The 14,809-nt window shown below is 40.1% G+C and overlaps 1 long non-coding RNA gene across 1 annotated transcript; it reads left to right on the forward strand.

Moving 5' to 3' along the window:
• Positions 1 to 6,076: 6,076 nt before the first annotated feature.
• LOC122810920 lies at positions 6,077 to 13,741 on the forward strand. The gene is made up of 2 exons (XR_006366154.1): positions 6,077 to 12,715; positions 12,758 to 13,741. It is a non-coding gene; the product is annotated as an uncharacterized LOC122810920 (long non-coding RNA).
• The last annotated feature ends 1,068 nt before the right edge of the window (positions 13,742 to 14,809 follow it).

Here is a 14,809-nt window from a genome sequence, read left to right on the forward strand (position 1 = left end):
AGCTCCAGCCTCCCAACCTTAGCTTTGGGATTCAACCCAGTTGTAATGACTGCAACAGTGAAACACGAAGAACATAGTACAGTTGTGTACACTTACCATAAATGTAGATGTTCGAGTGTATTCACTGTTGCAGTCCAGGTTCCCCACCCACCATCCCCCATTTCTTTGCTGGATCTTATCTGTACTTCTCTGTTCTATACAACCTATGTGGTGAATTTGCTTGTAGATGAAGACAAAATATTTCTTTGGTGCATGCATGTTTTATTGACATATTTTTAGCCTATCCTTTTGGGGGCACCTGACATCTGGGGCAAGAAAAACTGAGGAAAATGGTGTTGGCTGCATCTTTTATACCGCTGGCGCACTGACGTCAGGGAAGAGGCAACAGCAACTGACGCCGGACCTAGACTTTGGATTTCAGGCCGACTGAGGGTAGCCTGCCAGCAGGATAACCCAATTGTAATGACTGCAACAGTGAATACACTCTAACATCTGCATTTATGGTAAGTGTACACAACTGTACTTTCCTCTTCACAGTTTGCTTAGGGGATTAACTAAGGACCTTGCCTCAGCATGTCTGTCCCTCAGAGATGGGATCACCCCCCCCCCCAAGCAAACATTTTTCTGCTCTGGTTCCCCCATCTTTAAGTGAACCTTGAGACCTGGAAGAAGTGCGTTTCCTGTTTCCCAGCATGAAAGGTGCATCCTAATGTGTTTGCACCCTCTTCCTTCCAGCTAATCAGCTTAGTTCGTTGCCCATGCAGAGTGTTTGCTGCGTACAGACCTGTGACTTGTCTAGTCATGTATCAGGGTAGGTACTCAGTAACGTTTGTTCTTCTAAGGATTCGCTTTCATCGCAGGTCAAGGAGGCATTGCAGTGTAAACTGTCTCCAAACTCCACTGGTTAGACATGAAAGAAGGATTCATGTTTGGTGTGGGTGTGAGAATTCACCTGTAGAAATCATTTGGAACCCTGAACTTGACCCACCATAAGCCTCTAAAAAAATCATGTCAGTGAGGAGCTGGATATTAGTTTGTGTACAAGAGTAGAAAGAAATTTTGACAGACTTTCGGGTGATGGATATTTAGACTTTGGCAAGAAAGTAGCATTTTAGTGGAATTCTACCCAATTGGCAGCCTGTTCGAAAAGCATCTCTGTCTCCTGTGAGTATGACAAACTGTTAAGGAAGAGGCTTATAGAGTAGGTTCAGTGTCCTTCCATATCACTGTTGTATTCTTTACAATAGGGATCCCCTGCCAAGGGCAGCCCGATGTCTGGCCAGTATACCAAAGTCATTTGGTTGTAAAGGGTACACTGTACATTGCACATACATCCCTGCACACGGCATAGGGCATAAAGGCGACATCTGGATGTACCATCCTCAGAGTTTCTTTGCTGCCAGTCCGAATGCCATCTTCGATTGTCAGTCTGAGTGCCCTTTCATCTGCTGGTTCTACCACTTTCGGATAAAGTGCCCCTTTGGGGGTTTTGTTTTTATTTGTCTTACGTTTGCCTTGTAATCTAGTTGTTGGGTTTCATATCATCCAGAAAGGAGAAATGCTAGTGTGGAGGACATATTCCCTACAAAGATAGTCACAAACAGTGTTGTTCTGTTTAGGCACTTCACATGACCATACGTCTTGCGAGATTTGTTAATTCCTTTTTCATGCCCAAGGTGGTTAATGAGTTGTCTTCATTAGTCTATTCATTTGCCTACTTTTTTCCCTTCTCTGCAGTCTGCTAGTGAGAAGGTTTTGCACACCTTGGATATGCATACACAACTCTGGTATTGTTTGGATAAAACTAAAGCTTTTCGTAATCTGAACAGCTTTTTCTTTCTTTTCATCCTAGGTCTTTAGGTTTGCCCATTTCCAAGCAAACTGTGCTATTTTTTTCATGGCAAGAGCCTCCCTTCTGTTAAGGCTTACTCTGCTAGGGCTGTGGCTTCTTCTGCTTTTTCAAGGGTTTGGATACTAATTATATTCTTGAGGCAGGAAGCTGGACTTCTGTGCATACCTTTAATAAGCACTGTAAGTTGGGTGTGATTCCAGGGCCAGAGCTGGTTTTGCCAGGGTCATTCTCCTTGGCTTCCTTAGAAGGCTCTACTGGCCCTTCCTCCTCGCAGTCTGCTTCCTGAGCTTTTGCACTCTCCCTATTGTAAAGAATACTGCTACAGTGATGTGAAAGGACATAGTACAGTTGTGTAAAACCATAGCAGTAGATGTGCTTTTCACTGTTGCAGTATTCCCTCCCTTCCTTCCTCCCCCTGGTCCTTTTTTCCTTCTGGATGTGCTTGTTACCTGTCTTTATCCTTGGACTGTCATTCTTACTGGGGCTTTTCAGTTCTGAGGTTGGTATGTCAGGACGTCACCTTTATTCCCCGTGCCATGCATGGGAAGCATAAGTGTGCTGTACAGCGTACCCTTTACAACCAAATGGCTTTGGTATACTGGCTGGAAGTCGGGCCGCCCTTGGCAGGGGATCCCTGTTGTAAAGAATACTGCAACAGTGAAAAGGACATCTACTGTTATGGTAAGATTTTAAACAATTATACTTTCTCCTTACAAGGGTAACAGGACAATTTCTTTATAGTGCAAGTAGAGTCTCTGGAGAAATCTTTTAGACTTGTTTGCTATGAACATGCACCTCAGATTTTGGAAATTTAGAAAAAATGGTGACTCTTCAGACCACTCTTTTGTTGTAAGTGGCTTAGATGGCCACAATATATATGGATACATGCCACCATTTTCCATCATACCAGAAGGTTCTTCCACTTCTAAGTGAGGAACTACGCTTCTAATTTGCAGTCTTTATTTTTGGTATGGTATCAGCACACAAGGTATTCTGTTGGTGTGTAATTTCAGTTGTAGTGGCATTCAGAGACAAGGGGAGTTTAGCCTTATCTGGACAGTTGTTTGGTTCAACATCAGTATAATAACCTATCAGTAAACATTCTAAACACAAAATGCCATTTTTAGGCACCCATTGCATTATGAGCAATGAAAAGTGACCTGCTCTGACCCTTTCACAGAAGAAATTTGTTTTCTGGTAGCCTTACTGGATGCTGCCCAGCAGAATTTTCTTTGGAAAGATTTAGATGGTGATGATATTGCTTCAGAGATCAACACTTCTGTGCTTGTTAAAGAGAAAGTTCCTTCCATGTATTGACCATATGCCTGCCACTAAAATTATATTTAGAATAATGAACTTCAGAGGAGTAAAATTTAGCCTTATCATGAAGACTGTGTTTGCAGTTTTCTCCATATGAACTTCCTCTTGATGTCATCCTTAGCCAGGAGTCTTCACTTGGTGGTGATTTCAGTCAGCCATTATATACATAAGCTGTTTCTGCATCCTTCCCAGTGCAGATTTTGACCAGTGCCTCGAACCCAGCGTGAAGATCAGTGTAAATAGTGTTTGGCAACCAGTTGGGCATGGGCATCTGCTCAGAGGGCCTTCATCCACTGGGATTAGACAGCAGCAGCATTCATAGTGATCAAAGCATTCAAGGCTTGCCTTCTGTCAAGGGTCGTACATATAAGTGCTAGAAGTGTGTCCCAAGCAAGGTAGCACAAAGTCATACCAGATTTACAGGCCGCCCGTGCATGTGTGAGATCTAGTAGTGCTCATTGGCCTTGATTTAGTAGTGGTTCATATGCCAGCAAAAAAGCATTGTACTGACCTATAGCTTGAATATAAGAACACTTGCAGAAAAAAAACTATTGAAAATAATAATAGAGCAGCCGAGGAGTGCAAAAAAATCCCAGTTCTTTATTGTAAATCCAAAAGTAAGGCAAGTACTACCATGCTGTGTATGAAGCAACTTCACTTTATTAAAACAATAAAAGCAGTATCGTAAGCGCTTTAAGTTCTTTATTGTAAGCGCTTTCGTTCATCCACACTATACAATGAACTTCTTCAGACAAAAACCTACCCAATATTCAATGCCTTATACAAGACAATTAGTTAATAATCAATTAACAAACTTTCTTAGGTTAATCTTAACTGTTGTGCGTTATAAGAAATACAATTACAAAATGAAATTTAAAAATGCTAACAAGCACAAAGAAATGTAACATTATGAATTCTTATAAAGCACAATCAAAATAAAACAAATATAAATCATACTAAAATGTATGTATTTCGTTGTGGACATAAACAGCTTCCCCTTCCTATCTAAATATTAAGCTAAAAAGGTGAAGAACGTTGCCCCTTTTTTTAAAAAAAATAACGTTTTATATAAGGCATGGAATGTTGGGTAGGTTTTTGTCTGAAAAAGTTCATTGTATAGTGTGGATGAACGAAAGCACTAACAATAAAGAAATGGGATTTTTTTTTAGCACTCTGTTGTTATTTTGTTATTTTCTATAGCTTGAATATTTCATGTACACCACTAGTAGCAGCTCATTTCACATTTTTTTCAGGAGCTATTGTTCACTTAGAAAACTCTGTATTGGAACCTTCATGCATCATAAGAGATTATGGAAGTCACTAACATTTGTAACAGTCTCTCAGATACTCTGATGAGAATGCAAGGAGGGAGGAGGTCTTCTGTATACTTTCTTCTGCTTCCAACTGAGAAGGCCTTTCTGAAAACAAAAGAAAACAGCAAGTGAGAGAGAGAGAGAGAGAGAGAGATCTGGTGAGTCTCATCCCATCCTTAGTGGCCAGGGCAACCATGGTGTTCATGATCTTAGAGAGAGATCAGTTCAAGCAGCTTTTTGTCAAAGAGGACCTTCTTATCTGATAGGAGGGGGAATTCTGACATCGAGCAGTCAGGGTCCTCCATCTGACACATTCAGGGCTGAGATTTTGATTAATAATAGACAACTTTTATTAAAGTTTCGCAGTAGGATAGGAAACCCATTACTATAAAGTTGTGTTAATTTATCTGAAATAAGTTTTTTATTGGTAGGAGGTTGTTAGAATGCCAGTTTATGTTCAACTTCTTAATGTATCTCCTTAGCTTCCTCTGCCTTTTGCAATGTTTTAGCCATCTGAAACTTCATCGAAATGAAAACAGTGAGGCTTCAGCTTATCAAAACCACTTAAAAGCATTTCTTTCAGGTGCAAGCCCTTGCTCCTTAACACACCCCTTACTTAAATATGCTAACTCCACAGTCAACCACAGATAAAAGAGAAAAGGCCACATGCATCAGATCACTGCTAGCATAGGTTCATAGGTAGGTACTAGGCTATCTGCCCTGTGGTCTATACAAGCCCAGCCAAAAAGGTACCCTGGCTTTTGCCACCCAAGAAAACTATTTTCCTGTGCCACTGTCGAACAGAGCCACAGAAGTGATCCCTGGGGTGAATTTCCTATTTCCCATCCAATCATCAAGATTTTTCTTGAAGAGTGCTAACGAGGAGCTTTGTTTGATATAGATAGGTAGTTTATTCCAGAGTATGGGAAGTCTCTGGGACAGGAATCTATCCCTCCGGCATGTTCTGTTTATTGTGGTGACAAGGTTTAGGTCCCTATAGTGTGTAGCTCAGAGGGTTTGGGATTTCTTTAAGTGGAGCATGTCCAACAGCTCTGGGTTTGACATAGCTTTGTATGTTAGGCAGAGATCACCTCTGAGTAGGCGATATGCGACAGAGCAGAGCTGGAGTTTTTTGAGACGGTCTGCTTAAGGCATCTGTTTGAGGCCGGTAATCCTCTTTGAGGTATTTCTGCAGCCTTTCCTGTTGTTGTAGATGTCTTGTGAGGTACATACCAAAAGGGGCGTTGTACTCTATAATGGGTCTAATGAGTGATGAGTAGAGGGGAACAATGACCTCTTTTTTTCTGGATGAGAAACCTTTTGGGATGAGGTGTGCCACGTAGAAGGATTTCCTGACTACTGTGGCAATGTGATTATCAAAGGAGAGACTACTGTCCACCTGTGGCCCAAGGTCTCTTATCACACTTTTGGTGTTAAGTATACTACCGCCTATGTTGTAGTTCATGGATACAGAGTTTTTACCAAAGGGGATGACAATGTACTTTATGGCATTGAGCTTGCGGCCATGGCTTTGACACCAGGTATCTGTCTCAGTGAGGCCCTTTTGTAGGATGTCCACATCGTTAGGAGTTTTGATTATGGCTCTTAGTTTGCAGTCATCTGCGAACTTCGTTAGTCAAAGACCTTCTGTGTTAGCCTGTACTTCAGGCTAATGGAATACAAATAGAAAACACAGTATCAATTATTTTTCTCTATGAAACAGTGATTGGCTGATAAAGTTCATTGAGCTGAAAAATCATCTAGTTTACATTTAGTGAAGTCAGTGGTAGTTGGATTTGTCTTTTTACATTTAATGGACAGCAGGTTCTCATTTTCTTCCATCAAGATTCGCAGTCAGCCTTGTCAGTTTGCCTTCAGTTGGATCCTGATTTAGCCTCTTGGCATATTTTGAAGGTGCTTATGAACGGTATAGTTCACTTTACGTCTCCCCTCAACAAGTACTGCATTCTTTCTAAACAGAACTTTAATTTTTTTTTGGGGGGGGGGGGGTCACCTTTACAGTTTGCAGTTTGGAAAGTAGCCATTCTTTGTGCATGTGACCTCATCTAGGACTGTGTTGGAGTTGCAGGTCTTTAAGTGTGTCAGATATTGTGTAGTATTCCACAAGGTAAGTAGTGCCTTTAACTGTATAACTATTTATATCCATGGTGATGAGAGGTATTGCTTTAAATCAAAAGAGAGCTTTCATCTTTTTATTCTCATTCCAGTATCACTGGGAATTGATTTGTTACATCATTTTCAGTGTAAAAACTGTTTGCATATGTTTCAAGAACTAAAGAAGCATAGTAAATTAGATCAACTTCTCTGTCTCCTTTTCACCTAGTAAGTTGCTGGCACAAGCGGGTAGATATCCTGTTTTCATTGTTATTATTCCATAGGCAAATCAGTTCAAGGACCTTTCAGGGCTCATTCCACAAAGAACACTGTTAAGCTGTCTTCGCTTGGTTTGTGGTGTCTATTTAGCGGTTGTCTTGGGAGTCAGCCACATAATATGTAGTATTAAGTTTCTGGAATTAGAGGTGATTTTGCTGCAGAGGTTGTCCAAGAAGTATTGCTGAGCTTTGGATTCATAGTTTGAAGTTGTGCCAAAACATCTTTGAGACTTGAACAAGGATTATCAAATGTTGAGACATAGTTATGTGATGCACTTGCCATGAGTAGATAGTATAATTATCTTTGTTGTTACAGTATAGGTATACTCCTCCATCACTGTCGGGTGGTTTTCGTTTCATTTCACATTAACAATATCTGGCAATGTACTCTGATGTGCATCTGTTTAGGGCTGAATGTAACTGAAACTTTTTACGGTCGTGTTTAGCCAATTGCACAGATGAGTGGCTGTGTGATCATTTTTGAACACTTCTTGCAGCAGTCACACAGGATATCTTGGCTAGTTGACTGTGACAAGCAGGAGAGTGTAGTGTGGAAGCCTGTTAATACTATCACATTAATACTGTGCTTTGTTCTGATACTAGTAGCTTGTTGATGTGCCGTTATTAGCTGGGTTAACTGTCATAGACCGACCATATAAGGCATTTTATGTAAAGAGCCATGGATGGAGGTCAGTATGTTTCTGGCATATTTTGGCACTTTGGTTACTGAGCTAATTTCTCACAGGGATTTTGGCTCAAAGATCTGAGACTGTTCCTACCTTTGAGGGACTGGGTGATGCTAACCTGATTGACAGCTCTAACTTAGCTGAACTTAGGTGCAGTTTTGATTTACTGTAGCAGTACACTGCTGTTTCACAGCACTTGGCTCTCTGGTTCAATTTCCTGTTGTGATCATCTTTTAGTCTGCTTGTCCTCCCATTGTCGGCATAAGTTTGCCAGGAGCTCCCATTTTGTACTGCATTCTAGAGACAGAATTCTAAGTGGCCCGTAAGTGTATGCTCACATCCTGTGCTGGACTAGCATCCTCTCCATGAATAATGTCCTCTGCTTTGCTCTCACTGAGTGGCAGAATACGTTTCAGCTCTTCCATAGTTTTAAATTGGGTGAAGCTGGTAATGGAGAAGTAAATGTTTGGACTACTGCTTTAGGAAAACGTATTTCCTCAAGAAGTGGGTAGCAACTCAAAAGCAGTTATGACTGACAATGACAGTTGTACTTTATAGCCAGCAAATTATTTTTAGATTATGGGTGGCAGACTTACGTAAACACGGTTGCAGTATGGGCTTACTGCAGTATGGTGCAACGCACTTACCCCTAAGCTTTAAAGATTTGTCAGAAAAATGTTTAAATGCCATTTAACAGTTGAGAAAAGGATTGTGTAAAATGGTTTCACTTTTGATGCAGTTAATAAGCAGTGGAAAACACAACTTTGAATACACAGATCCATGATTTGCACTTATAGACATTTTCTTGTGAGTTGAAGGACAGATGTGCGATAGTTCATTTTGTCAGAAACCATGGTTAGTGCAAGGGTTCTTTTAGCATATATCAGGAAATAATACCTGCTAGTATTTTTTTTTTTTTTTTTTTTTTTGTTACTGTAAAAGCTTTCAGCTCAGTGCTGCCAAGCAGAGTTATTCCTGCAGTAAGAATACACTCTACTGTAGATCATCTGGCTGTTCTTGTAGGGAAAGTATCTTGCAGGCTGCAGGAAGCTTGTCCTTTGTATTTGTAGAAGCTGCTGCTGACAGTGTGCATCCTAGTAATTGATAAACACATAGCACATTATATGCATGATCCACAGCAAAGGTCACTTGTAATCTGAAACATTCACATGTTGAACATCATATCCAGTAAGTGGAGTTCATACGTGGCTGGCCATTGTTTCTGCTAGAATTAGCAGGTGTGTCTTTGTTGCATTAACTCATTTTATAGGCTATGGTTACATGGGATCAAATCAGAAAAGTTTATTCCTTCGTACAATGTGCCTTCCTTCTGAATCATAGGTAAAATGAGAGGGAATGATTCTAGTCGCCATGTGTTCCGTAATCCGCTCACAGTAGCCCCAGGAAAGTTCAGTGTACCTCTTGCATTTGAGCTGACAGTTTTGCAAAGATTGAAGCCTTTTGTTCTATCAGAGTACATTTTGAATGTTCCCAAAGAGTGTTTATTTTGTGATGCAACCTGTTACAACATTAAGGTCCATCTGTATTCTGTTTTAGGGCGTTGGGTTTTTTTGACATTAGCTTTAGGTTAAAAACATTCTGAGATGTTCTGTATGTTTCTTCAAGACCTGTTCTGTGAACTGTATTATTTGTACACCTGTGTAATGGAAAAGTTATTTGAACCTGTATGGGTACCTTTAACCATGGCAGATATGATCATGTCAGGTCAGTTTTACTTATAAGGAAGTATATTATGAATTTAAAATTGTACTTGTAAAGCAGATGTTTAAGTTATAGGCCCTGTATACTAGAAGTAACCATGTGACTTCACAGGAGTCAAGGTAGTAAGGTGCACACAGTCATTTGTCTACCACCCAGTCATGCATATATTAACCCAAAAAAAAAACTTGCTTTAAGGATTTTCCAGAGCCATTTTTTCCAGCAGCTGATGCTGTCCTGCAGTGGGTCATTGTAACCAGGACAGAGTTGGGGTCATTTTTAGTTCAAGTCCCTGTCAAGGAATTTCATTGTCTCTTTGGACCTTTTAAAGAGTTTGTTTTTCATAGTGGTGACCTGGACTAACCCAACTGTTCTGTTGATTTTTCTTAAACTAGTACAACCACATTGAGCAGTCACCTGTATTTATGCTGTTTGTAATGCCACCAAAAATATATTGGGTTCCTTAAAAGGACAGTTAGACTGCATTTTCTGTTGCATGCTTCCATGTAAAGATGGGCCTTGAGTCTAGGCAGTGCAGTAAAAGGTACTTGGGGTTGGTGGATGCACACATTTTAATTACAGAAAGGTTGGAATGCAGCTGCTTGAAGGGGGCAAACAGCATTTCAACATGGATGCTGGTTTCTTAATGAAAGTTGTAGGGAAATGATTTTGGTTATAGATGTAGAAAGCTCATTATCCTGTGAATGTGTGCATCCTTTCTCCAGGCAGTGCTTCCTACATCACTGGACTCAGTCTGTTGACTGCTTTAGCACAGCTGTCCCACAGATCCTTTTTCTTAAGACGTGGTAATCTTTCCATGCATCTTTATTTTACACTGAATTTAATTTTCAGTTTTAGTCTGGGAGTCAAATTTGTAGTTTATTTTGAGAGAAAAGGAAAATGATACTTTGTCTTCTTGATATTTTAGTTTCATTATCTGCTCATTTTTACCTGTTGACGCACTGAGTGTTATGTCAAAGTAGGCTTACGGGCGGTGGTTTATGTATACTAGCAAGGCATTCTGTGTAATCAAAAACTAGCTGCTACTTCAGCAGAAAAAAATACTCACATTGTCTGTTGTGACACTACATCATCACTTATGGTAATTTTTTATGTAAGGTATGCTACCTGCAAAGGCCAACGGCTTGTGTTTTAGGAAGTAAAAATATTCTGTAACTGCAGTTAGAATGGAAAATAGTAGCCTGTGCACTAGTGTAGGGCAATGAGATATTGTGGCCCCAGTCTTAATGGTAAAATATTTCCCCACACTTTCATGTCCAGAGTTCAGTTTTGATGTCTGGTCACTGTGCGAATTTCCTTTTACCTCCCAGGAACAGACAGGCAGATTGGCTGCATTTCGTCGTCCGTACGTTATCCTTTGTGGCCCAGCGTGTGTCTGAAAAAGACTGAAGAAAGACCAATCCACGTACTCCCAGGAATAATTTTCTGAGGGTGCATTCTTATCAACAATAAAATGCAAAAGTAAATTTTTGCAACTTAAACTGCATGAATAGGTATTGTCATGGTAAGGGTATTGTATCAACTGCCGTTAAGTTTTTGTTTTGCTACAAAAAAAGTAATTATCACTTTAGACAAGGTCTTCCCACTTTCTAATATACTACTGTGATCTCTACAGTAGTACAGTCATGTAGATCGTAAGTGATATGGTGAACAAATTATCATTAGTTTTGCAGCAAAGAGCATGGACGCTACATAGTTTAATCATAGAATTTTAAAATCAGGAGTAGTTTACTTGTAGACTGAAATGGCTGAATTGTTCATGCTCATTCCTTCTACTCTTGATACTGGCTGTTTCTAAGAGGACATAAAGACATTACAGGCATCTGTGTGGAACACACCAGATTTTTTTCAGGATTTATGCTGACTGATCTCTGGTCCCTGTCATTCAGGCCTACTGTTTGATTGAAAGAACATCCCTTACCTGTTTGAGGATGTTATGTTTTTATACAGATTTGTCAGGACGGATTGGTTGTCAGTTGATATCGATAGTTCTACTTTCTTCGGCATTTGGTTGTAATTGCAAAGTGCCTCTGAGAATCGGGAATCTCATACTCGTGGACATCGAGCCTCGTAGCGCAAGTTTAGGTGAGCTGATGCTCCAAGTTCCTGTGTGCAATTTGATTACCTTTATTTTTGCATTGTAGGTTGTGGCTTTTGGCTGAATGCACGTCCCTCATCTTGTCCTCGTGGTCATTTAAGTTTGAGATCAGAAGCATTGTGTGATCAGGATTAACAGGTTATATTACTGCAGTGGTATAAATACATGCAGGATCTTTAAAGCATCAGTGCCAGTATTTATAGCGGAGATATTTATTTATTTTGCATCTTTAACGCACAAAATTTAAGGAGTGCACCTTGTGGCGCATTTGATGGACATTAGCCATGCCACATGCACATTTTTGATTTGTGAAAACTGTCCTGTACCTATGGCTTACAGACATAACCTCTCGGCTGTCCAGATTTTCACAGAATGTCCATATTTTGCTAGATGTTTGGTATGTTTCTTACAAAGTTTAGGTTTTCTGGCAAATCATTGAAGACACTAAATGGTGGGTATTTGAGTTTCTTGCTTCATATCCTTCAGAAAATGCATGCCTAATGCAAGACCTGTTATTGTAACAACTCTCTAAGTTTATAAGAACAATATTTAAAAGTCTACCTCTATTTTTGGTCCTTTTGGGCTCTGTCCAGATTTTTTGTGTTACGGCATTGAGAGCTATGTTTTACAGATCTGTGCATCACTTAACTAACTGCTTGAATTGCTGGTCATGCATACCATATTTATAGCTGTGCTCTTGCACAATTTACATTTGATACCCTAAAGTCTTCCAGTTTGCACTTGCTACAGCCTCCCTTAAAGAACTGTTGATGTCATCTAGATGTCCATCTCTTCTCTTTCAGCTCTCTGGGCTTCATCAAATTCAATCTGACCCCCAGTTCCTATGCGTTTTTGTTCTATGAGCATTTTCATTCTGGAAGGTACTTTTGCAGTGCATTATGATCAGAATTGTTAGGTGGGTGCATCAGTTACGTTTGTTCTTCCTTTTCAGTACAATTTTGTTTTAGTCCCATAGGAGAAAAAATGTTTTAAGTTATGGCTCATATGCAGCAGATAATATTAAAAGAAAGCTTGTGGCCAAATCAAGTGATGCTACATTTTGTTTTAACACTTAAAACAATTGTATATCAAATTAACGTGGCAGTTGTCCTTTACATGGGATTGAAGACATGAAGTTCAGGAATAAGTGAAGTACGTACTGATGCCTTAGTAGTGAATGCTGGCCTTTGAAGGAGGAGAAGAGTGGGCACCCTAATATATACCGTCAGGTAACAGCAGAGAAGAGTGGGCACCCTAATATATACCGTCAGGTAACAGCAGAGAAGAGTGGGCACCCTAATATATACCGTCAGGTGGTAGCAGAGAATAGTGGGCACCCTAATATATACCGTCAGGTAATATAGCAGGTTTCTATCCATTATGACCGTCTGAGTGACCAACTTGTGTAGCTGGAATTTTAAACTAAAATTGTATATGCTGCAGTCTGTGGATAGCAGGTACCTGTGTTTCCAAAATACCCCCATCCTGGTTAGAAGTAGCCTTTCTCTGTGTCTGTCCATCTCTGGTGCAGTAAAATGGGATTAAAAAAAGACCTCTACTTTCTAACTGTTGCTTTCTCTTTCTCCATTTTGTTTCATTGCTTAGCAAGAGTAAAAGGCATAAGCAGTGGCCTATCTGTAGACATAGCGTGTATGCTAAAAAGTACACAAGTGTACTGAAGCTTCCTTTTAAAGAATGAGGGGAAAAGGCAAGCACCCTGAATTCCTTGTGTTTTTATTTTCCAGCAGTAATCTATTAAGTTTACAGGTGCATCTTCCCACAAATTCTAATCACCTTTTTTGCAAATGTCATTTTTTTCTTGCCCTGTTCCAAATTTCAAGGTTTAAAAAGTAACCAAAAAGTATATATTTTTTATGAATTTAACTGTGTGGTTGTTAATCTCAAGATACTGTGAGCCCAGACTTCTAGCCTTCTGCTCTTTAGTGAGCATGGTTTCCTGGAAACATTCACCTCATTAAGGGCTGCTGCATCCTGTATCAGTTGTAATGTACATAAAATTCAACATTATTTAGTATACATCTTTATTCGTATGTCTTATCGGTTACCTGGTTATAGTTTAACATTACTTTTTGTCACTTGCTGTTAACAAGTGGTCTTTGAGCTGTTCTGCAGATTTGTTTTCCTTTTGTTTTGTGTTGTTACCCATGGTTATCTTATTGGTCCTTTTGTGCAATATGTATATTTTAAACACTATATATCTCTCAGCAGCCTTTTGTAGCCTGTAAAAATCTAAAAGCTGTTAGTTTTGTAATTAAACTGTTATAAATGTCTTTTACAGATTTGCACTTAACAGCTATTAAAATTAAGTTATACAGTTAGTGTGTAAATGTCTTTTTTTAAAGCAACTTACAGTTTATCTTACAACGGATTGTACTTGCACAAAAAGTATCACCAGACTGGACAAGTCCCATAGTGCATTGGGTTTGATGCAGGTTTTGTAATAGAGTTGGATTATCATTAAGTTAATGAAGGGGAAGGGTCGACTAGAGATGGCTGTCTTTCACCTTTGGGAGAATGGGGACTCCACCACTGCATGCTCGTTATCTGTAGCGGCTAAGGAATCTCCCAAGCAACTAAACAAAATGCACCTAATGGTGATTGTTGCCACTGAAGTGGGATGTCATTGGTTATTACTTTATGCCCCTCTTTTTCTTCTTGAACCAGTCTATCCCCTCTGGTCCTGCACTGTGTAGGCTGCTGGCTCCGCTTAAGGTGTATCCCCGCTGAATCACTACCACCCTAAGTGCCTCCCAGTCCTCTGCTTGGAATCCCTGGCTTCCTGCCCTTGAACGGACATCATAAAAGGACTCCTGCTGTGCTTCTATTACATCCTTGCCTCCCCAAGAGTTAATATCAAGTTGTATCCCCACTGAATCGCTACCACCTCAGGTGCCTTCCAGTCCTCTGCTTGGAATCCCTGGCTTCCCGCCCTTGAACGGACATCATAAAAATACTCCTGCTGTGCTTCTATTACATCCTTGCCTCCCCAAGAGTTAATATCAAGTGTATGTACCCTATTGTAAACTAAACATTAAATTAAAAGTGCCCTCTTGTATAGCAACCTGGTGAGCAATAGCTAGCAGCCTACCTTGGTTTTAATCCTCCCTCTCTACCTTCCTGGCTTCTTCCCCGTTTCCAAGATATTCCTTTGTAATGACCCGGTCTTTCCACTAGGTGGCAGCATTCCTGCTTCTTTCTATACCTCAGTGCATGCTTACACTACTTTACCCCAACTCTGCCCTGTTCTTGGGCCTCAGATTTAGCCAACACTCTTTTAAGCTACCTCTGCCCTGTATAGCCTCTCTCTCTTGTGAAAATTCTGCTTCCTTCAACTCTAATACTGAGTGCCTTTACTGCAGTCTCCTTACCTCAGATCTGTTCTGTCC

The sequence above is a fragment of the Protopterus annectens genome, chromosome 1.part1, assembly GCF_019279795.1.
Source record: "Protopterus annectens isolate FY-2018-M chromosome 1.part1, PAN1.0, whole genome shotgun sequence".
Taxonomy (NCBI): domain Eukaryota; kingdom Metazoa; phylum Chordata; order Ceratodontiformes; family Protopteridae; genus Protopterus; species Protopterus annectens.